Raw genomic sequence first — 25,151 nt, 5'->3', positions numbered from 1 at the left:
CTACACCAACTCCATGTCCATTTATCATCTTAGTACTGTTTCTGATATCACTCCCATCAGATGGTTGCTCTCATCTGGTGTGAAGAGAAGACGGGGATGGGCCAAGGTTGCAGACGTCGGAGGTGATGTAAGCTTTGCAAAGCTGAAACATTATCCCTCCGCCCCCAGAAGCGCGATTGTGATCTGTGACGCCCGACTGACTAAGCAGCCTGCCGCTGATCTGTGGACACGTGAGATTAAGAGATTTGCCAACCTCAAAGGCTTTTAGCATTCCAACTATGTGGCGGGAATGTGCGAGCAGAGAAGTGTCTGAACGCACGCCACTTTGATGGAATATTCAGCTTCGCCATTTCCTTTGCATCGTTTATCCCAAACTGGCCAGTGGACTTCTTGCTGTTAGGAGTGGGACTCGGAGCTCAGGACCAGACCGATGGTGACCTTGGTTCTAAAGGATCTTCTCGCTGCATATTTGGTGAAAGAAATAAGTTTTGCTTACACGAGTGTCATTCAATCAATGTCGATCAATGTTTACTTATATAGCCCTAAGCCCTGAGTGTCTCAAAGGGCTGCACAAGCCACAACCACAACCCTGGGCTCAGGTCCCACATCAGGGCAAGAAAAAACTCTACCCAATGGGGTGACAATGAGAAACCTTGGAGGGGACCGCAGATGTGGGGGCCCCCCAGTTGTTTTAACGTAATAGTGAGAGTCCAGTCCATCCATAGTGGATCTAACATAATAGTGTGAGAGTCCAGTCCATGGTGGACCTAACATGATAGTGTGAGAGTCCAGTCCATAGTGGATCTAACATAATAGTGTGAGATTCCAGTCCATAGTGGATCTAACATAATAGTGAGAGTCCAGTCCATAGTGGATCTAACATAATAGTGTGAGAGTCCAGTCCGTAGTGGATCTAACATAATAGTGTGAGAGTCCAGTCCATAGTGGATCTAACATAATAGTGTGAGTCCAGTCCTTAGTGGATCTAACATAATAGTGTGAGAGTCCAGTCCATAGTGGATCTAACATAATAGTGTGAGAGTCCAGTCCATAGTGGATCTAACATAATAGTGTGAGAGTACAGTCCATAGTGGATCTAACATAATAGTGTGAGAGTCCAGTCCATCCATAGCGGACCTAACAATAGTGAGAGTCCAGTCCATAGTGGATCTAACATAATAGTGTGAGAGTCCAGTCCATAGTGGATCTAACATAATAGTGTGAGAGTCCAGTCCATAGTGGATCTAACATAATAGTGTGAGTCCAGTCCATAGTGGATCTAACATAATAGTGTGAGTCCAGTCCATAGTGGATCTAACATAATAGTGTGATAGTCCAGTCCATAGTGGATCTAACATAATAGTGTGAGAGTCCAGTCCATAGTGGATCTAACATAATAGTGTGAGAGTCCAGTCCATCCATAGTGGACCTAACATAATAGTGAGAGTCCAGTCCATAGTGGATCTAACATAATAGTGAGAGTTCAGTCCATAGTGGATCTAACATAATAGTGTGAGAGTCCAGTCCATCCATAGTGGACCTAACATAATAGTGAGAGTCCAGTCCATAGTGGATCTAACATAATAGTGAGAGTCCAGTCCATAGTGGATCTAACATAATAGTGTGAGAGTCCAGTCCATAGTGGATCTAACATAATAGTGTGAGAGTCCAGTCCATAGTGGATCTAACATAATAGTGTGAGAGTCCAGTCCATAGTGGATCTAACATAATAGTGTGAGAGTCCAGTCCATAGTGGATCTAACATAATAGTGTGAGTCCAGTCCATAGTGGATCTAACATAATAGTGTGAGAGTCCAGTCCATAGTGGATCTAACATAATAGTGAGAGTTCAGTCCATAGTGGATCTAACATAATAGTGTGAGAGTCCAGTCCATCCATAGTGGACCTAACATAATAGTGAGAGTCCAGTCCATAGTGGATTTAACATAATAGTGTGAGAGTCCAGTCCATAGTGGATCTAACATAATAGCGTGAGTCCAGTCCATAGTGGATCTAACATAATAGTGAGAGTCCAGTCCATAGTGGATCTAACATAATAGTGTGAGAGTCCAGTCCATAGTGGATCTAACATAATAGTGTGAGTCCAGTCCATAGTGGATTTAACATAATAGTGTGAGAGTCCAGTCCATAGTGGATCTAACATAATAGTGTGAGTCCAGTCCATAGTGGATGTAACATAATAGTGTGAGAGTCCAGTCCATAGTGGATCTAACATAATAGTGTGAGAGTCCAGTCCATAGTGGATCTAACATAATAGTGTGAGAGTCCAGTCCATAGTGGATCTAACATAATAGTGTGAGAGTCCAGTCCATAGTGGATCTAACATAATAGTGAGAGTCCAGTCCATAGTGGATCTAACATAATAGTGAGAGTCCAGTCCATAGTGGATCTAACATAATAGTGTGAGAGTCCAGTCCATAGTGGATCCAACATAATAGTTTGAGTCCAGTCCATAGTGGAACTAACATAATAGTGTGAGAATCCAGTCCATAGTGGATCTAACATAATAGTGTGAGAGTCCAGTCCATAGTGGATCTAACATAATAGTGTGAGATTCCAGTCCATAGTGGATCTAACATAATAGTGTGAGTCCAGTCAATAGTGGATCTAACATAATAGTGTGAGAGTCCAGTCAATAGTGGATCTAACATAATAGTGTGAGAGTCCAGTCCATAGTGGATCTAACATAATAGTAAGAGTCCACAGTCCGTAGTGGATCTAACATAATAGTGAGAGTCCAGTCCATAGTGGATCTAACATAATAGTGTGAGAGTCCAGTCCATAGTGGATCTAACATAATAGTGTGAGTCCAGTCCATAGTGGATCTAACATAATAGTGAGAGTCCAGTCCATAGTGGATCTAACATAATAGTGAGAGTCCAGTCCATAGTGGATCTAACATAATAGTGTGAGAGTCCAGTCCATAGTGGATCTGCAAACCCCGTTTCCATATGAGTTGGGAAATTGTGTTAGATGTAAATATAAACAGAATACAATGATTTGCAAATCTTTTCAACCCATATTCAGTTGAATATGCTACAAAGACAAGATATTTGATGTTCAAACTCATAAACTTTATTTTTTTTGCAAATAATAATTAACTTAGAATTTCATGGCTGCAACACGTGCCAAAGTAGTTGGGAAAGGGCATGTTCACCACTGTGTTACATCACCTTTTCTTTTAACAACACTCAATAAACGTTTGGGAACTGAGGAAACTAATTGTTGAAGCTTCGAAAGTGGAATTATTTCCAATTCTTGCTTGATGTACGGCTTGAGTTGTTCAACAATCTGGGGTCTTGTTGTCGTATTTTACACTTCATAATGCGCCACACATTTTCCATGGGAGACAGGTCTGGACTGCAGACGGGCCAGGAAAGTACCCGCACTCTTTTACTACAAAGCCACACTGTTGTAACACGTGGCTTTGCATTGTTTTGCCGAAATAAGCAGGGGCGTCCATGATAACGTTGCTTGGATGACAACATATGTTGCTCCAAAACCTGTATGGACCATTCAGCATTAATGGTGCCTTCACAGATGTGTAAGTTACCCATGCCTTGGGCACTAATACACCCCCATACCATCACAAATGCTGGCTTTTGAACTTTGCGCCTATAACATTCCGAATGGTTATTTTCCTCTTTGTTGCGGAGGACACCACGTCCACAGTTTCCAAATATAATTTGAAATGTGAACTCGTCAGACCACAGAACACTTTTCCACTTTGCATCAGTCCATCTTAGATGATATCGGGCCCAGCGTGGCCGGCGGCGTTCCTGGGTGTTGTTGATTAATTAGCTTTGGCCTTGCATAGTAGAGTTTTAACTTGCACTTACAGATGTAGCGACCAACTGTAGTTACTGACGGTGGTTTTCTGAAGTGTTCCTGAGCCCATGTGGTGATATCCTTTACACGATGATGTCGGATTTTGATGCAGTACCGCCTGAGGGATCAGAGGTCAGTTTGAACGTCAAATATGTTGTCTTTGTAGCATATTCAACTGAATATGGGTTGAAAAGGAGTTGCAAATCATTGTATTCTGTTTATATTTACATCTAACGCAATTTCCCAACTCATATGGAAACGGGGTTTGCAACATAATAGTGTGAGAGTCCAGTCCAATGTGGGGCCAGCAGGAGATGATCTTGAGTGGAGACGGGTCAGAAGCGCAGAGACGTCCCCAACTGATGCACAGATGAGTGGTCCACCTTGAGTCCCGACTTTGGACAGCTAGCGCCTCATCTGTGAATCACCATATCTGTGCCCCCCCCTCCCCTCCCCGTCCACAAAGGAGAGCGGGGCCAGAGCAGGAAAGAAACGGCAGATCAACTGGTCTAAAAGTCATCAATCATTCTTTCATCATTAATGGTCCATCAATCATTCACTCACCACTTCCACAATTAAATCTCCGTCCAGCAGAGCCGAGTCACCACAAAGACTCCCTGAGCACATCTTTTTTTTTATTTGTGTCGCTCCTGACCGCGATGTGAAAGGAGGATTAAGAAATGGCAACTTTACTGTATCCTAATTAAATTGTGTGGACCAGTGGTTCTTCAACTTTTTGACATCGGGGCCCAACTTTTCCACTACGGAGGGCCTCGGGGCCAGAGGTGGGTAGAGTAGCCAGAAACTGTACTCAAGTAAGAGTACTGTTACTTTAGAGATGTATTACTCAAGTAAAAGTAAGGAGTAGTCACTCAAATATTTACTTGAGTCAAAGTAAAAAGTATGTTGTGAAAAAACTACTCAAGTACTGAGTAACTGATGAGTAACCTGTTCGTTTAATGATGACGGCAACAAGTAATGCACAAAAACATAAAAATAGCAATGAGCAAATTCATAGCCAGGAATATCTCTTAAGCAACTAAAACAATAATATATATTAAATAATAATACATTAAAATAAAAAAATTAAGGCAAATTGAGCCACAATAACTTAACAGCACCATAGGCTATGTAGGCATTGATTGATTGATTGATTGATTGATTGAAACTTTTATTAGTAGATTGCACAGTACAGTACATATTCTGTACAATTGACCACTAAATGGTAACACCCCAATAAGTTTTTCAACGTTAATCAATTACTTAATAAATGACCTCATATATACATACACACACACATAGTATATATATATATATATACATATATACAGTATATAGTATATAATTATATAGTTTTTTATTTTGCCGTTTTTGTTGAAATGTTAAAGGTGTTTTTTAATGAATATACATGCATGTTTAACATATAGATTCCTATCTTTCACAAAGACAAGAATATAAGTTGGTGTATTACCTGACTCTGATGACTTGCATTGATTGGAATCAGACAGTATAGTGCTGATAATGTCCACGTTTTCAAATGGAGGAGAAAAAAAGTTCCTCTTTTCCGTCTAATACCACAAGAAAAGTCGTTGGTTTTTGGCATCTTATTTGTCCAGCTTCCATATTCGTTTTTATACACTTTACAAGAAATACGTTGGCGGCAAACTCCGTAGCTCGCTAGTTTGTTTACGCTGGCTTTCGGAGACTCTTATTTTGTTAGCGCAGGCGCGATGGAGCGGCGCTTTTATTGTGAAGACAGGAACTGTGCGATCAGTCTTTTGGCTTTTGACGTGAAGTACGGTTGAAATAAAAAGTGTCTTTTTTCCTTTACACTTTTGATGGATTGATTGATTGAAATCATTACTGTCTGATTCCAATCAATGCAAGTCATCAGAATCAGGTAATACACCAACTTATATTCTTGTCTTTGTGAAAGAAAGACATCTATATGTGTTACACATGCTTGTATTATCATTAAACACATTTAACTTGTTTACAAAAATGTCTCTTTCATAAATAAATAAATATAAATGATATATATAAATGAGGTAGATCCCTTCGAGTTGGTCAATTGAAAAGTAGCTCGCCTGCAGAAAAAGTGTGGGCACCCCTGTATCGGGACATACATCACAATAAAATAGTATTGCGATGATATCGTAGCGTGAGATTTTGGTCTTGCTGTATCCCCAGTAAACGATGATCTTTGTTGTGTTGTCATCTTGTGTGTGTCAGAGACGTCCTCGGTGTTGTTTGTCGGCTTTGAGGCGCTCCCTCGTCAATTCTTATCAAGGAGAGAAAAAGGCCAATTGTTTTCTGCTCCATTTGATAGCAAGTCAATGTGTGCGATGTAATATTGACAGCAAACAAACAATTGAATACGAGACACTTCATCTCTCTGCTGTTTATTAGCCAAGCGGGGACCTGCAGGAGGTCACCTCTTCTTGTCTTGGCTGAGAGAGTCCCACTCTGCACTAATTGGTGCCCAAGACCTCAGCTGGCTTCACATTCCCTGGATCAACTTCTGCTATTGCCGAGCTTGTAGTTCTTCTTGTTGTGTTTAGCAGCGAGTGTTTGTGCAGCCTTGAAAGGTCAGAGACAATCCACAATCAAGGCGACTCGTGTCAGGATGCGCAAGATTACAAATTGATTATATGCTGCAGGATTAGAGCCAGAATGGATATTGAAATCACGATTATTCATCTCAATTATTTATTATGTACCCCAATCATCGATGCGGCCGGCGGCCTGGAGGCGGAGGAAGACCGCCCAGACACCGGCGAAGACAGTAAAGACGGCATATGGGAGGTCCTCGCAGCCTCTCCCCAATCCCTGATGGTCAAAACCCCGGCACCTGGACCCCCCCGTGGCCTACACAGGATTCAGAGGTTTCTTGGTCCATCCCTAGTCACTGTTCTCAGCCTCACCGAAGCCCGCGAAAACAACACCCCCCTACCCGGGCCCCCCCTCTCCAACCCCGCGCCCTCCCCACCCCGGTCTCCAGTACAGACGGCAGATGGGAGGTCCTTGCAGCCTCTCCCCAATCCCTGATGGTCTAAACCGCGGCACCTGGACCCCCCCATGGCCTACACAGGATTCAGGGGTTTCTTGGTCCATCCCTAGTCACTGTTCTCAGCCTCACCGAAGCCCGCGAAAACAACACCCCCCTACCTGGGCCCCCCCTCTCCAACTCTGCCCCTTCCCCACCCCGGTCTCCAGTAAAGACGGCAGATGGGAGGTCCTCGCAGCCTCTCCCCAATCCCTGATGGTCAAAACCGCGGCACCTGGACCCCCCCCGTGGCCTACACAGGACTCAGGGGTTTCTTGGTCCATCCCTAGTCACTGTTCTCAGCCTCACCGAAGCCCGCGAAAACAACACCCCCCTACCTGGGCCCCCCCACCCCGGTCTCCAGTAAAGACGGCAGATGGGAGGTCCTCGCAGCCTCTCCCCAATCCCTGATGGTCAAAACCGCGGCACCTTGACCCCCCAGTGGCCTACACAGGATTCAGGGGTTTCTTGGTCCATCCCTAGTCACTGTTCTCAGCCTCACTGAAGCCCGCGAAAACAACACCCCCTTACCTGGGCGCCCGGTCTCCAGTACAGACGGCAGATGGGAGGTCCTCGCAGCCTCTCCGCAATCCCTGATGGTCTAAACCGCGGCACCTGGACCCCCCCATGGCCTACACAGGATTCAGGGGTTTCTTGGTCCATCTCTAGTCACTGTTCTCAGCCTCACCGAAGCCCGCGAAAACAACACCCCCTTACTGGGCCCCCGGTCTCCAGTAAAGACGGAAGATGGGAGGTCCTCGCAGCCTCTCCCCAATCCCTGATGGTCAAAAACCCGCGGAACCTGGACCCCCCTGTGGCCTACACAGGACTCAGGGGTTTCTTGGTCCATCTCTAGTCACTGTTCTCAGCCTCACCGAAGCCCGCGAAAACAACACACCCCTCTCCAACTCCGCCCCCTCCCCCATCACCTGGCTGATGAACAATGGTCCTCTCTCCCCCTCCCCCAAGCCTCCCCATTCAAACAGTGAACAGGACGACTCTACAACGTCAAAAACAACGACATGGCCATCCCTCCTTTTTCCGGACATTACCTCTCCACAGCAGACTCTGATGTTCATTTTAGTTCCAGTGGGCTACACATCATCCACCTTAATGTGAACAGCCTCTCTTGAACCAAACCCGACCAAATCAGAGAAATGTTCCACAACAAAAAGGTAAAAATCCTGTTTCTCTGAAACTAAGTTAGATCAAAGGGATTCTGATTCAGAGATAGAGATATAAAACTTCTCGGTTATCAGAAAGAACAAGAATAAAAACCTGCTGGTGGTGTTTGTGTGTATATTCACCAGTATATAAAATACATAATTCTCACTGATCTCAACCACAATGCCCTTGAATCTGTGTGGCCGGAAATCACATTTTTCTGACAGGGACTGTATACAGACCCCCTAATCACAGTGATGTCTATGGTGCTCTCGAGGAGTTCTTAGCTGGGGTAGACAACGTGGAGAAAATTATAACTGAAGATCTGAACACAAATATTCAACGCAGAGATGCGCATGTCTTCAAATCTTACAGCAAGCTTTGTATTCTGCACGCTCTCTCCCAGCTAATAACACTACCCACAAGGGTGCTTGATTCCATCCAATCAACCATAGATCTCATCCTCACATCAGACGGGCCTAACATAAAAAAAATAGTGGGGTCATGATCTGTGGTCTTAGCGACCACTATCTAACCTTCTGCACCCGCAAAATAACTAAACCCAAAGCCAATGGCCACATAACAGCTCAATCCATCCATCCATCATCTTCCGCTTATCCGAGGTCGGGTCGCGGGGGCAACAGCCTAAGCAGGGAAACCCAGACTTCCCTCTCCCCAGCCACTTCGTCTAGCTCTTACCGGGGGATCCCGAGGCGTTCCCAGGCCAGCCGGGAGACATAGTCTTCCCAACGTGTCCTGGGTCTTCCCCGTGGCCTCCTACCGGTTGGACGTGCCCTAAACACCTCCCTAGGGAGGCGTTCGGGTGGCATCCTGACCAGATGCCCGAACCACCTCATCTGGCTCCTCTCGATGTGGAGGAGCAGCGGCTTTACTTTGAGTTCCTCCCGGATGGTAGAGCTTCTCACCCTATCTCTAAGGGAGAGCCCAAACTCATTTGGGCCGCTTGTACCCGTGATCTTATCCTTTCGGTCATGACCCAAAGCTCATGACCATAGGTGAGGATGGGAACGTAGATCGACCGGTAAATTGAGAGCTTTGCCTTCCGGCTCAGCTCCTTTTTCACCACAACGGATCGGTACAACGTCCGCATTACTGAAGACGCCGCACCGATCCGCCTGTCGATCTCACGATCCACTCTTCCCTCACTCGTGAACAAGACTCCTAGGTACTTGAACTCCTCCACTTGGGGCAGGGTCTCCTCCCCAACCCGGAGATGGCATTCCACCCTTTTCCGGGCGAGAACCATGGACTCGGACTTGGAGGTGCTGATTCTCATTCCGGTCGCTTCACACTCGGCTGCGAACCGATCCAGCGAGAGCTGAAGATCCCGGTCAGATGAAGCCATCAGGACCACATCATCTGCAAAAAGCAGAGACCTAATCCTGCGGTCACCAAACCGGAACCCCTCAACGCCCTGACTGCGCCTAGAAATTCTGTCCATAAAAGTTATGAACAGAATCGGTGACAAAGGACAGCCTTGGCAGGGTCCAATCCTCAATCCAGATCCCTCAAAACGTGATAATTTAAACCTCAAATTAGGTGAGTGGGACTGGTCCCCTGTGCTCACGAGCAACCTGGCCGATGATGCTTGGGATTGCTTCAAAACAGCGTTCGTAGTGATACTAAATGATATGGCTCCCGTGAGAACAGTCAGGATCCAAGCCCGCTCTGAACCATGGATGAATCCAAACCTATTAGCTGCCATAAAAGACAGAGGCAGAAAATACTTTGAATACCAAAAGTTTGATCATATTACGCCTGTACTGTATATACCTTTATATACATATATACATACATATATACCTATACTGTATATACCTTTATATACATATATACATACATATATACCTATACTGTATATACCTTTATATACATATATACATACATATATACCTATACTGTATATACCTTTATATACATATATACATACATATATACCTATACTGGCTCACCTGCACTGGCTTCCTGTGCACTTAAGATGTGACTTTAAGGTTTTACTAATTACGTATAAAATACTACACGGTCTAGCTCCATCCTATCTTGCCGATTGTATTGTACCATATGTCCCGGCAAGAAATCTGCCTTCAAAGGACTCCGGCTTATTAGTGATTCCCAAAGCCCAAAAAGAGTCTGCGGGCTATAGAGCGTTTTCATTTCGGGCTCCAGTACTCTGGAATGCCCTCCCGGTAAAAGTTCGAGATGCCACCTCAGTAGAAGCATTCAAGTCTCACCTTAAAACTCATTTGTATACTCTAGCCTTTAAATAGACTCCCTTTTTCGACCAGTTGATCTGCCGTTTCTTTTCTTTTTCTCCTATGTCCCACTCTCCCTTGTGGAGGGGGTCCGGTCCGATCCGGTGGCCATGTACTGCTTGCCTGTGTATCGGCTGGGGACATCTCTGCGCTGCTGATCCGCCTCCGCTTGGGATGGTTTCCTGCTGGCTCCGCTGTGAACGGGACTCTCGCTGCTGTGTTGGATCCGCTTTGGACTGGACTCTCGCGACTGTGTTGGATCCATTATGGATTGAACTTTCACAGTATCATGTTAGACCCGCTCGACATCCATTGCTTTCCTCCTCTCCAAGGTTCTCATAGTCATTATTGTCACCGATGTCCCACTGGGTGTGAGTTTTCCTTGCCCTTATGTGGGCCTACCGAGGATGTCGTAGTGGTTTGTGCAGCCCTTTGAGACACTAGTGATTTCGGGCTATATAAGTAAACATTGATTGATTGATTGATTGATGAAAGAAAGAAGAAAGTGAATGAATGTTTATAACTGAATATGTTTACATTTGCATAAAAATGTGTTTTCTTTTGTCTTATTTGTTAAATAAATGAAGTCACGTTTATGACAACCTTTTTAAAAAAAACACAACATATAAAGTGAGACGTAACAGGACAATGCATACTTTTATCATTTGTTTTCAAAACGCTTACAAAAAAGTGGGACCCCAAAAATTTACTGCGGGACCCCATTTTTAGGACTTGATGGGGTCCCCGGGACACATCTTGCCAGCGACTTTTTATCTGCACAATCCTTTGTGTTTTTATGGAACGTATTAATTACTCTCCCTAGTAATGAATGACATTCAATTCAATTACGTTAGCTAATCGCTATGTCCCCCCCTCCCTTGTGGAGAGGGTCCGGTCCGATGACCATGGATGAAGTACTGGCTGTCCAGAGTCGAGACCCAGGATGGACCGCTCATCGGGACCCAGGATGGACCGCTCGCCTGTATCGGTTGGGGACATCTCTACGCTGCTGATCCGCCTCCGCTTGAGATGGTTTCCTGTGGACGGGACTCTCGCTGCTGTCTTGGATCCGCTTGAACTGAACTCTCGCGGCTGTGTTGGAGCCACTATGGATTGAACTTTCACAGTATCATGTTAGACCCGCTCGACATCCATTGCTTTCGGTCCCCTAGAGAGGGGGGGTTGCCCACATCTGAGGTCCTCTCCAAGGTTTCTCATAGTCAGCATTGTCACTGGCGTCCCACTGGATGTGAATTCTCCCTGCCCACTGGGTGTGAGTTTTCCTTGCCCTTTTGTGGGTTCTTCCGAGGATGTTGTAGTCGTAATGATTTGTGCAGTCCTTTGAGACATTTGTGATTTGGGGCTATATAAATAAACATTGATTGATTGATTGATAATTCAATTATTTTGGGGGTAAAGTAACTGGTTACTAAAATAAATTACTCTTTAAAAGTCATTTTTAGAAGACTGATCACAAAAATTGTGAATGATGGGCAAAACTTGTCGTGTTCATCCTTGCAAACAACAACTCACTTATTCCAGCCTCCCTGACCAATCAGCATCAGCATCTCTTGTGTGTGTGTGCGTGTGTCTCTCTATGCGTGCGTGTGTGTGTGTGTGTGTGTGTGTGTGTGCATTCTGGCATTAATTTCACAGGGTGCTTAAGCTTTGATACCAATGATCCCTGAAGGGGCACACACACACACACGTACACACACACACACACACACACACACACACACACACACACGCACACACACACAGCGTGAGGTGAGAGATGATTGGCTGTGCAATAAATGGTTGGTTAAGCTGTGGAATACCTGCCTGGGCTCAAACAACATCCACACTCGACGGCCACCCAGGATAAACCTTTGTCATCACAGCAGATGACTCACTTTAACGACCCTCTTTTAAACACACACACACACACACGTACACACACACGTACACACACACACACGCTTCACTTGCATGCGCAGCGCGATAAAGTGAAAAGAAAGGAAGTTGACCGGGAGAAAGTCGCTACCTAATGATAGTCACACACACACTAGGTGTGGCGAAATTTTTCTCTGCATTTGACCCCATCCCCTTATTCACCCCCTGGGAAGTGAGGGGAGCAGTGAGCGGCAGCAGTGGCCGCGCTTGGGAATCATTTCCGGAGGTTTAACCCCCAATTCCAAGCCTTGATGCTGAGTGCCAAGCAGAGAGGTCATGGCTCCCATTTTTATAGTCTATGCCAGGGGTGCCCACACTTTTTCTGCAGGCGAGCTACTTTTCAATTGACCAACTCGAGGGGATCTACCTCATTTATATATATCATTTATATTTATTTATTTATGAAAGAGACATTTTTGTAAACAAGTTAAATGTGTTTAATGATAATACAAGCATGTGTAACACATATAGATGTCTTTCTTTCACAAAGACAAGAATATAAGTTGGTGTATTACCTGATTCTGATGACTTGCATTGATTGGAATCAGACAGTAATGATGATAACGCCCACATTTTCAAATGGAGGAGAAAAAAAGTTGTCCTTTCTGTACAATACCACATGAAAGTGGTTGGTTTTTGGCATCTAATTCATCCAGCTTCCATACACTTTACAAGAAAAACATTGGCGGCAAATTCCGTAGCTTGCTTGATTGACATTCACGGCACCCGAGGGTCTTGTGAGATGACGCTGGCTGCTGCCAGTTCATTATTATGAAAAAATGACAGAGAGGAAGGCGAGAAACACTTTTTATTTCAACAGACTTTCGGGCCGTCCCTTCCGTCAAAACTCTAAAGGCTGACTGCACATTTCCTATCTTCACAATAAAAGCCCTGCTTCATGCTGCCTGCGCTAACAAAATAAGAGTCTCGGAACTTGTGCACGCCAGCTTTCTGAGGGATCGCTTGTGCACGCCAGTTTTCCGAGACTCTGTATTTAGTTAGCGCAGGCAGCATGAAGCAGGGCTTTTATTGTGAAGATAGGAAATGTGCAGTCGGCCTTTAGAGTTTTGACGGAAGGTACGGCGCGAGAGTCTGTTGAAATAAAAAGTGTTTCTCGCCTTCCTCTCGGTCATATTTTCATAATAATGAACTGGCAGCAGCCAGCGTCATCTCACAAGACCCTCCGGTACCGTGAATGTCAATTAAGTGACGTCTTGGTGAAGATTGATGATCGCTAATTTTTAGGTCTATTTTTTTTAAAAGCCTGGCTGGAGATCGACTGACACACCCCCCGCGGTCGACTGGTAGCTCGCGATCGACGTAATGGGCACCCCTGGTCTATGGTATGACTCGGCCGGGGTTTGAACTCCCAACCGACCCATCTCAGGCCGGACACTCCAACCACTAGGGCACTGAGTACGTTGTTGGAACTTAGATATTAGCTTTTACTATGTAAAAGTGCTTTGAGTCACTAGAGAAAAGCGCTATATAAATATAATTCACACTTTACTTAAAGGGGACCTGTGATGAATTTAGTTTTTTTGTGACTTATGAATGTTAGAAAGTGGGATACTCGTGTTAAACATTGCAAAGCATGAACATTTTGGTCCTTATGGTACCTTCGCTATCCTGCAATAATGATGAGTACAGTACAACGTGACGTCTTGGTGAAGATTGATGATCGCTCATTTTTAGGTCTATTTTTTTTTAAAAGCCTGGCTGGAGATCGACTGACACACCCCCCGCGGTCGACTGGTAGCTCGCGATCGACGCAATGAGCACCCCTGCCGTAGAGTTTGGCCATGTGTTTGTACGCTAGAAGAAGAGTTCCTCAGTATTCACTCTTACAAAAACAGCAAGGTGTTTTATTGTTACACAATGATATGGCAAATCTGGTTTTAGCTCCATCTTTGGACTGATTTAGAGGCAGACTGATTCCTCCCATTGTCAGCATTACTCACCACCGAGAATGAGACAAATATTACAAATTATAACAACGGAAAAAGACATAAGTGTTCTTGTGTCTCATAAAGACTGTGAAAAAAAGTGCGGTTCCCCTTTGAATATTTTACCGACCTTCCTTATTTTTGTCATTCAATCAGCAAGCAGTCATCAAAAGCATTTTTTCAACAAGTGATTTAGACAAACAGAAGGAATTTGAAATATTGAGCCAAGCTATTACTGTATTCCCCATCTGTCAATTATAGTTTGGTTTATGCTGGAATTTTAGTGTCCGTTGGAGTCCTCCGTTATTCCAAATAGACTTTCTGATGATGTTGTAAGAGTAAACTGATCCCTGCAGGCTGGTCTCTCGCACTTCTCTGCTCCACTTGAGGAGGAGAGAAGTGCTCGAATGTTGGCTTTTACAGTCTGGAAGGACAAGAGTTCCTGTCTCACGGACATGAGACTGCTCTTCAGCCCCACCCTCGCTAGAGAAAAAAAGACAGGCTTCACAACACATCTTGGACTAAAGCCCTGGGGTCTGCCAGTTATCCCTCAGACGTGTGATCTTTAAGTTTGATCATTTTGCTTTTTCCTCAGCGAAAAGGCTAACCGAGCATGATGTTGCTGTTAAAATGCGACTGCAATGTTAGCATGTAGCTCACTTAGCGTTGCTAAGGTTTGTGTCCCCACATCCTGCTTCTCAACATCACGTTGAATGTGGTCCGTGGCATCTGTTCAACTTTCTCTGCTTGGCATGTTCCTTGAAACTCTCCCCAAAGACGCTCATACTTTCTCAAACTGGGTTTGACTGCGGCTCCTTTGCTGGCTTATCTTGATGAGTATTGCAAACACCTCAACCCCGGGCTGTATTGTGTGACCTTTTACACCTGTGTTGCTTTAAAACTAACCAGTTACACTTGTACTGCATGGTAGGGTATAAAAAAGTACAGTATATGATAGTTAGTAAGGATGTAATGGTAGATTATAAAAAAAGTAGGGGTGGGCAAATTAATGCGTAAATTACGCGTTAACTCATCAATCTATGAACGCCGACAATTATTTTATCGCACATTTGCGTATGTTGTTTACATGCTTTTATTTTGTTAACGCCAAGATGGCATCTCCCGGATGTACTTCGGCGTGGAAGGGGCTCTTGGTAAAGATGGAACATTTGGCAAAAATACCGGACAATTCTGCAAATTTCACGGCTGGCTTACAGCGTGGTCACTCCGGGATCACTTACGACCGCCAGACAATTCTGGATGTGGATAGATCGGGCCGTTTTTGGACTGAATGACGCGTGCTTGCTAGACCGGCTAGCTAGCATGGGAATACTTTGCCGGCTACATCCAGCGGCCTGTGAAGCAGCGGCGTATATGTGTTGTCTGTCTATTTATGAATAATGCAGACCAGGAGTGTTGGCTGAGTTCTTAACGTTTGCTTTCAGAGCGTGCATATCACAACATACAAGATGTTGTCATGGCGACACACAACCTATACCGGGCTACCGCGCATGCTCGTCACTCCTGTTGCATGCTGGGTAGGGTAGTTCTTTTATTCCCTGGCTCATAACATCACAATATAGTACCATGTATATGATGCGTTCAGTTTATCAAAGCACCAAGCAAACAATCGGAAAATTCCCATCATATCAATTCCTAGATATGGTCATAATTATTTTAAGTGCACTACGCAGAATAAACAGAACATTATTAATATTGCTACTACGGATAATTTGATCAAAAATTCCCTAAAACAGCCCACTACCTATAATATAGGTTTTTTAACCTTCGTCTTGTGTCGACCCGTTTTAGTTTTTAAATGCATAAAAACACCACATACATTTATTTTTTTTGCATCAAAGCTTTTTGACTTTGTCAGGAACCTCTTTGTCAACAAAATAAAACATTTAAATTTTTTTCACTAAATTATAAAATGAAATTATGCCCTTGGTGTTGTTAGGGTCGGTTTCGACCCAGTTATAAAAATAAGATGATAAAGCAATGATAAGAGCCAAAACTGAACACACTGACAGCCAGCTCCTCTCTCAATCATGTGAGCTTTTGTGGATTCTCATTTTACCTTGTAATCCTGTACAAAAACAAACAAAAGACGGACACTAAAAGTGTCACTTTTTGCCACTCTGATTTTGTTTTTTTATTAGTTTTGGAACTAGTAATCTATTTCATTTGCTTGATTGGTTGTTGGTTGTTGTTTGTTTGATGTTGGATTTCTGTTGCTGAAAAAAATATGTTGTCATTTTATGTGCCTTTTTCTTGAAGTAAATATATATGGGTCGAAATTGACCCGTAACACCATAGATGTTACTATAGTTAAAATTCTTAAAATGAAAAAATAAATAAAACACATTTATTCAAGAGATGTGTTCTAATACCCCTTAGTAATAGTTAGGTAACACAACAACCTTTTTTTTTAAATTTATATGATTCTCTTGAGGTTCGTTTTAACATTTTTAAAAATTAAAATCGAGGGGTATACTGACAAAAAAAGGCCCAGTGGCCCAAACCAAAAATATTAAAACCAATATTTTCAAGGATAAGGAAGCCTAACGAGGTAACCAAGAAATGAGAAACAAATTGGATGATAGATAATTGTTTTTAGTGTATTTTACAGCTGATTTAAGACATGGGTCAAAACCGACCCGTTAACATAAGAGATGGTAACAGAAAGCTAACACAAGAGGAAGGTTAAACATAAGATCCCTGATAAAAAAAAATATTTCTGCTGTTACCTCAGAAATTGCCTGTTCAGATGTTATGATTGTGGCTCAGAGATTTGTATGTAGATTATATTTATTTTCCATAACAAACAGGATAACTTAAATACCCTGGCAGTGGCAATAAGCTTAAATGTTTGTATTTACATTTTTGGAGTTGATTTTCATCAAATATGCTATTTAACTGCTACTGTTTAACAAGGACTGATTTAAATTGTGTTTGCACCACAAATGTTTTGGCGCTTTTGTTCATGTGGGAGAATATTCCAATAAAGGTGCACTACACACTACTTTTGAATTCATTATTGGGCTTTGCGTATACAATGCAGTTAATCGCGATTAATCGGAGAAATAGTGCGATTAACTTCGATTAAAATTGTTAATCGTTGCCCAGCCCTATAAAAAAGTACAGTATATGATAGTTAGTAGGGATGTAACGGTACCAAAATCTCACAGAAGGATATTATCACGGTATTAAGGCCATGGTATGAGATTATTGTGGAATTGTACCCCAAAAAAAAAGACTTGTTAAAAATGCCAACGTGTGTCAGATGATGGCAGGAAGGTTTAGGATAAACACACTTACTGTAATCAAACATTGTCATCATTTATTACTACAAACATTTATTTTGAAGTGCAAATAATTGTGTGGAAAGTCCATTGTTTCAAGCAAATGTCTGACAATTTCACTTTTAATAGTATAAATACCTCAAAATATGATGTTTATCTCCATTGGTTTTAAAACTCTTTTCCGGGTGATGGTCTATCAAGCAGCTGCTCATATTTTTTGGCGGTGTACCACATACTGTATGTACCAAAGTGTACCACATACTGTAAGTACCAAAGTGTACCACATACTGTAAGTACTAAAGTGTACCACATACAGTATGTACCAAAGTGTACCACATACTGTAAGTACTAAAGTGTACCACATACTGTAAGTACTAAAGTGTACCACATACAGTATGTACCAAAGTGTACCACATACTGTAAGTACCAAGACTCTCTGTGTACAAGTGGAGTGTACCACATACTGTAAGTACCAAAGTGTACCACATACTGTAAGTACCGAGACTCTCTGCGTACAAGTGGAGTGTACCACATACTGTAAGTACCAAAGTGTACCACATACTGTAAGGACCAAGACTCTCTGTGTACAAGTGGAGTGTACCACATACTGTAAGTACCAAAGTGTACCACATACTGTATGTACCAAAGTGTACTACATACTGTAAGTACCAAAGTGTACCACATACTGTAAGTACTAAAGTGTACCACATACAGTATGTACCAAAGTGTACCACATACTGTAAGTACCAAGACTCTCTGTGTACAAGTGGAGTGTACCACATACTGTAAGTACCAAAGTGTACCACATACTGTAAGTACCAAGACTCTCTGCGTACAAGTGGAGTGTACCACATACTGTAAGTACTAAAGTGTACCACATACTGTAAGTACCAAGACTCTCTGCGTACAAGTGGAGTGTGTCACATACTGTAAGTACCAAAGTGTACCACATACTGTAAGTACCAAAGTGTACCACATACTGTAAGTACCAAAGTGTACCACATACAGTATGTACCAAAGTGTACCACATACTGTAAGTACCAAGACTCTCTGTGTACAAGTGGAGTGTACCACATACTGTAAGTACCAAAGTGTACCACATACTGTAAGTAACCAAGTGTACCACATACTGTAAGTACCAGGACTATCTGCGTACAAGTAGTGGAGTGTACCACATAAATACTAAGACTATCTGCGTACAAGGGGAGTGTACCACATAAGTACTAAGACTATCTGCGTACAAGTGGAGTGTACCACATAAGTACTAAGACTATCTGCGTACAAGTGGAGTGTACCACATAAGTACTAAGACTATCTGCGTACAAGGGGAGTGTACCACATAAGTACTAAGACTATCTGCGTACAAGTAGAGTGTACCACATAAGTACTAAGACTATCTGCGTACAAGTAGAGTGTACCACATAAGTACTAAGACTATCTGCGTACAAGTGGAGTGTACCACATAAGTACTAAGACTATCTGCGTACAAGTAGAGTGTACCACATAAGTACTAAGACTATCTGCGTACAAGTGGAGTGTACCACATAAGTACTAAGACTATCTGCATGTACCACATAAGTACTAAGACTATCCCCTCCAAAGCTCAGTCATATTTGTGGACAAGCGAGAATATTTATCGACAGAAGAGGTTTAGTCTGACTGTGGAAGGAGACAAAAGCAAGAAGTGTTTGTGATGCTTAGTTTCTGGGAAGATTACATAAGACGACACAGGCGGTCTCACACATCTTGTGGAATGTTTCAGCGTGTGCAAGCTGCACATGCCATTTGCTTGGAATCCTAGTCCAGGTCCACTTTCTGGACTCTTGTACGTACCTCTTGGACAAAAGTCAGTGGCTCATGTATTATGGAGGAAGTCCTGGCTGTCCAGAGTCCAGACCTGAGGTGGACCTGTGCATCGGTTGAGGACATCTCTGCACTACTGACCAGTCTCCGCTCGGGATGGTCTTCTGCTGGCCTCACTTTGGACTGGACTCTCACACTATTATGTTAGATCCACTATGGACTGGACTCTCACTATTATGTTGGATCCACTATGGACTGGACTCTCACTATTATGTTAGATCCACTATGGACTGGACTCTCACACTATTATGTTAGATCCACTATGGACTGGACTCTCACACTATTATGTTAGATCCACTATGGATTGGACTCTCACACTATTATGTTAGATCCACTATGGACTGGACTCTCACTATTATGTTAGATCCACTCTGGACTAGACTCTCACTATTATGTTAGATCCACTATGGACTGGACTCTCACACTATTATGTTAGATCCACTATGGACTGGACTCTCACACTATTATGTTAGAACCACTATGGACTGGACTTTCACTATTATGTTAGATCCACTATGGACTGGACTCTCACTATTATGTTAGATCCACTATGGACTGCAGCAGGATAGATCCACTGAACACAGCCAATATTGTCTGGCAACACAAGTTGTGGTCCTGTCTACACGCATGAGTACTGCCCACACTTGGGGAACTGCGGTTCGAGCTAAAGCAGTGGGGCGTAAACCTACAAGCTGCACGCTGACTACTCCTAAAGTCTGTCCAAGTGGACTTGCTGTACTTTTGTCCTTGGAGGAGGTCTACTTGAGCAACACTGAAATGTTTCTGGCTGCTGCCATTGTGGCCTCCTCTCGCTCATCTGGCCGCCAATCCATTTCCTGCCAAGTCCGCCGGCCTGGGGCTCATTTGGCAGGAAGCCTGGCAGGACCAGGACCAGGACCAGGACCAGGACCAGGTCAGTGCAGTCATGGGTCGTGGCCTGGCCGAGGACTTGAAGTGTCACACGTTAGTTGCATGCAGAGATGCTTTGCATCATGTCTTGTCTTTTTTGTATATATATATATATATATATATATATATATATATATATATATATATATATATATATATTTAATACATAGTAAAAAAGATAATAATACATAGTAAATAGATAATAATACATAGTAAAAAGATAATAATACATAGTTAAAAAGATAATAATACATAGTAAATAGATAATAATACATAGTAAATAGATAATAATACATAGTAAAAAGATAATAATACATAGTTAAAAAGATAATAATACCTAGTAAATAGATAATAATACATAGTAAAAAAGATAATAATACATAGTTAAAAAGATATAATACATAGTAAAATAGATAATAATACATAGTAAAATAGATAATAATACATAGTAAAAAAGATAATAATACATGGTAAAATAGATAATAATACATGGTAAAATAGATAATAATACATGGTAAAATAGATAATAATACATAGTAAAAAAGATAATAATACATAGTAAAAAAGATAATAATACATAGTAAAATAGATAATAATACATCGTAAACAGATAATAATACATAGTAAAAAAGATGATAATACATAGTAAAATAGATAATAAATACATAGTAAAAAAAGATAATAATACATAGTAAAATAGATAATAATACATAGTAAAAAAGATAATAATACATAGTAAAATAGATAATAATACATAGTAAAATAGATAATAATACATCGTAAAATAGATAATACATTGTAAAATAGATAATAATACATAGTAAAATAGATAATAATACACAGTAAAAAAGATGATAATAATACATAGTAAAATAGATAATAATACATAGTAAAATACATAATAATACATAGTAAAAAAGATGATAATAATACATAGTAAATAGATAATAATACATAGTAAAATACATAATAATACATAGTAAAAAAGATAATAATGCGTAGTAAAATAGATAATAATACGTAGTAAATAGATAATAATACGTAGTAAAATAAATAATAATACATAGTAAAAAAGATAATAATACATAGTAAAATAGATAATAATACATAGTAAAATAGATAATAATACATAGTAAAATAAATAATAATACATAGTAAAAAGGATAATAATACATAGTACACAATAGATAATAATACATCGTAAAATAGATAATAATACATCGTAAAATAGATAATAATACATAGTAAAATAGATAATAATACATAGTAAAATAGATAATAATACATAGTAAAATAGATAATAATACAGGACACAGAACAGTAATCACAGGTTAAAGCATATGTGAAGAGTGTGTGTTTGAGAAGGCTTGTGAAGGTAATGTAGAGGCAGGATTTGTTTCTCACTTGTCACCTGGGATAGTGGGTGTGGCTACATGTGTGTGAGGCGGAGTCTGTGTGTGTGTGGAGTGTGTGTGAGCTGAATGATTGCTGAATGAATATCACCTGCACCTGTCCGAGGGAATTGTTTGGCTTGTTTGGAGAGAGTTTGAACCTGGGTGCCAATACTTCTGTTGGCCATCTGAATGTCAAAGTATTGTATTTTTACTGAAAGGGACAATAAATCACCCTCAAAACAGCAAATAAGGACTTCATGTTGCATCCTTGGACCTCGCCTGTCAGACAGAGCCTGCTTTCCACTCTCAGTGACTCATTACTTCTTGATAGTCACACAACATTGTCGACAGAAAAAGGCTGCAGACCCGACACCGACCTTCTGATACTTGGCTGGAATTGTGAAGTTTGGAGCACTCAACCACTCAAGTAACCGAATGAAAGGAAGGAGCGCAGCACAAGCCATGGTATGTGAAGCTCACTTCATTCACACTGCGAAGTATACTTGCCTGGACACAGTTGATGATATACTTGCCTGGACACATTTGATGATATACTTGATGATATACTATGTTTTCTATGTGATTTTGGTGTGGTTCCTGTATATTTTGATCATTTTCATGGTCAAAATCGCGGAAATTCCATGTTTCCTGATCAAAACAATGCAGCAGATGAAAATCGAAACCTGAGAACTTATCAAAAACTCTGTTCTATACTTTTAATCAGAAGGTTCAATCTCTCTCCTGTGCGAGTTTGAAGCCAAAACAACACACGCACTCAGAGGAGATAATGTTTGAAGAAAGGTGACCGGTTTTTACAAAACTTTTGTTTTGAAGGGGGATTGCAAACTTCCTGTTGATTTTTGTTGGGGGTTGTCAATCTATGAAATGTAGGTCTAAGCGAGACCTACATAGAGGTTTTTGTTTCATGTCTCTCTGACATTCTTACCGAAGTTACAAGCAATTTTGTCTGTGTTTTCTTCCTAAGAGCAGTTTTTTCAGTGTTTTATTCAAAAATAGCGCTAGAGCGCAATTTTGAGTTTTGGGGTTTGGTTTTTTTCATTAAATCGCAATATTCGCCAGTCCTTATGCGTGCGCCAAGTTTGGTGACTTTGGAAGCATTTTAAAGGGGTCAAATTACAGCGCAAAGAGGCAAAAATGGCATTTTTGTGAAATTTTATTTTGAAGGGATTTCTGCCAACTTCCTGTAGATTTTTGCTGAAAGAAGTGAGTGTATGAAAATTGGGTCTAAGTCAGACCTACGTAGGAGTTTTTGTTTCATGTCGCTATGACATTCCTAACAGAAGTTACATGCAGTTTTGTCTGTAATTTTTTTCCCTAGGGGGCGCTAGAGCGCAATTTTCATTTTGGGGATTGGTTGCTTAATATGTTGGAAGGTTTGCTATACCGACGTGTGTGTCAAATTTGGTGAGTTTTGAAGCATTTTAAGGTGGTCAAATAACAGCTAGAAGAGGCAAAAATGACATTTTTTAGGAGACTTTGCACAGGGGTTCTTTGAAGGCGCTTAAAATCAAAAGCTGAGAACTTATCAAAACTCTGTTCTCATACTTTTAATCAGAAGGGTTCAATCTCTCTCCTGTGCTGAGTTTGAAGCCAAAACAACACACGCACTCAGAGGAGATAATGTTGAAGAAAGGTGACCGGTTTTTACAAAACTTTTGTTTTGAAGGGGGGGATTGCAAACTTCCTGTTGATTTTTGTTGGGGGTTGTCAATATATGAAATGTAGGCCTAAGCGAGACCTACATAGAGGTTTTTGTTTCATGTCTCTCCGACATTCTTACCGGAAGTTACAAGCAATTTTGTCTGTGTTTTCTTCTTAAGAGCAGTTTTTTCAGTGTTTTAATTCAAAAATAGCGCTAGAGCGCAATTTTGAGTTTTGGGGTTTTTTTTTTTTTCATTAAATCGCAATATTTGCCAGTCCTTATGTGTGCGTCAAGTTTGGTGACTTTTGAAGCATTTTAAAGGGGTCAAATTACAGCGCCAAGAGGCAAAAAATGGCGTTTTTGCGAAATTTTATTTTGAAGGGATTTTTGCCAACTTCCTGTAGATTTTTGCTGAAAGAAGTGAGTGTATGAAAATTGGGTCTAAGTCAGACCTACATAGGAGTTTTTTGTTGATGTCGCTATGACATTCCTAACAGAAGTTACATGCAGTTTTGTCTGTAATTTTTTTTCCTAGGGGGGCGCTAGAGCGCAATTTTCATTTTGGGGGATTGGTTTGCTTAATATGTTTGGAAGGTTTGCTATACCGAGTGTGTGTCAAATTTGATGAGTTTTGAAGCATGTTAAGGGGGTCAAATAACAGCTCAAAGAGGCAAAAATTACATTTTTTAGGAGACTTTGCACAGGGGTTCTTGAAGGCGCGTAAAATCAAACCTGAGAACTTATCAAAACTCTGTTCTATACTTTTAATCAGAAGGGTTCAATCTCTCCCTGTGCGAGTTTGAAGCCAAAACAACAAACGCACTCAGAGGAGATAATGTTTGAAGAAAGGTGACCGGTTTTTACAAAACTTTTGTTTTGAAGGGGGGATTGCAAACTTCCTGTTGATTTTTGTGGGGGTTGTCAATCTATGAAATGTAGGTCTAAGCGAGACCTACATAGAGGTTTTGTTTCATGTCTCTCCGACATTCTTACGGAAGTTACAAGCAATTTGTCTGTGTTTTTTCCTAAGAGCAGTTTTTTCAGTGTTTTATTCAAAAATAGCGCTAGAGCGCAATTCTGAGTTTTGGGGTTTGGTTTTTTCATTAGATCGCAATATTCGCCAGTCCTTATGTGTGTGCAGTTTGGTGACTTTTGAAGCATTTTAAAGGGGTCAAATTACAGCGCCAAGAGGCAAAAATGTGAAAATTTTAATTTGAAGGGATTTTTGCAACTTCCTGTAGATTTTTGCTGAAAGAAGTGAGTGTATGAAAATTGGGTCTAAGTCAGACCTACATAGGAGTTTTTGTTTCATGTCGCTGTGACATTCCTAACAGAAGTTACATGCAGTTTTGTCTGTAATTTTTTTCCTAGGGGGCGCTAGAGCGCAATTTCATTTTGGGGGATTGGTTGCTTAATATGTTGGAAGGTTTGCTATACCGACGTGTGTGTCAAATTTGGTGAGTTTTGAAGCATGTTAAGGGGGTCAAATAACAGCTCAAAGAGGCAAAAATGACATTTTTTAGGAGACTTTGCACAAGGGTTCTTTGAAGGCGCGTAAAATCAAACCTTGAGAACTTATCAAAACTCTGTTCTATACTTTTAATCAGAAGGGTTCAATCTCTCTCCTGTGTGAGTTTGAAGCCAAAACAACAAACCCACTCAGAGGAGATAATGTTTGAAGAAAGGTGACCGGTTTTTACAAAACTTTTGTTTTGAAGGGGGGATTGCAAACTTCCTGTTGATTTTGTGGGGGTTGTCAATCTATGAAATGTAGGTCTAAGTGAGACCTACATAGTGGTTTTTG

At 41.5% G+C, this 25,151-nt stretch overlaps 1 protein-coding gene across 2 annotated transcripts in view; it reads left to right on the top strand.

Moving 5' to 3' along the window:
* LOC133559715 (muscarinic acetylcholine receptor M3-like) overlaps positions 1 to 25,151 on the top strand; it is a 155,089-nt gene that overhangs the window by 33,786 nt on the left and 96,152 nt on the right. The window contains exon 1 of one of the 2 annotated variants that reach the window (XM_061911746.1): positions 21,872 to 22,149. The exons of the other annotated variant lie outside the window; for it this stretch is intronic. The gene's annotated coding sequence lies outside the window, so the exon portion shown is untranslated. Of the gene's footprint in view, positions 1 to 21,871; positions 22,150 to 25,151 lie in introns of those variants that run through there. 2 annotated transcript variants of the gene reach the window in all.

This window comes from Nerophis ophidion, linkage group LG09 (assembly GCF_033978795.1).
Source record: "Nerophis ophidion isolate RoL-2023_Sa linkage group LG09, RoL_Noph_v1.0, whole genome shotgun sequence".
NCBI lineage: Eukaryota > Metazoa > Chordata > Actinopteri > Syngnathiformes > Syngnathidae > Nerophis > Nerophis ophidion.
This window is presented reverse-complemented; position numbering and strand designations above follow the sequence as displayed.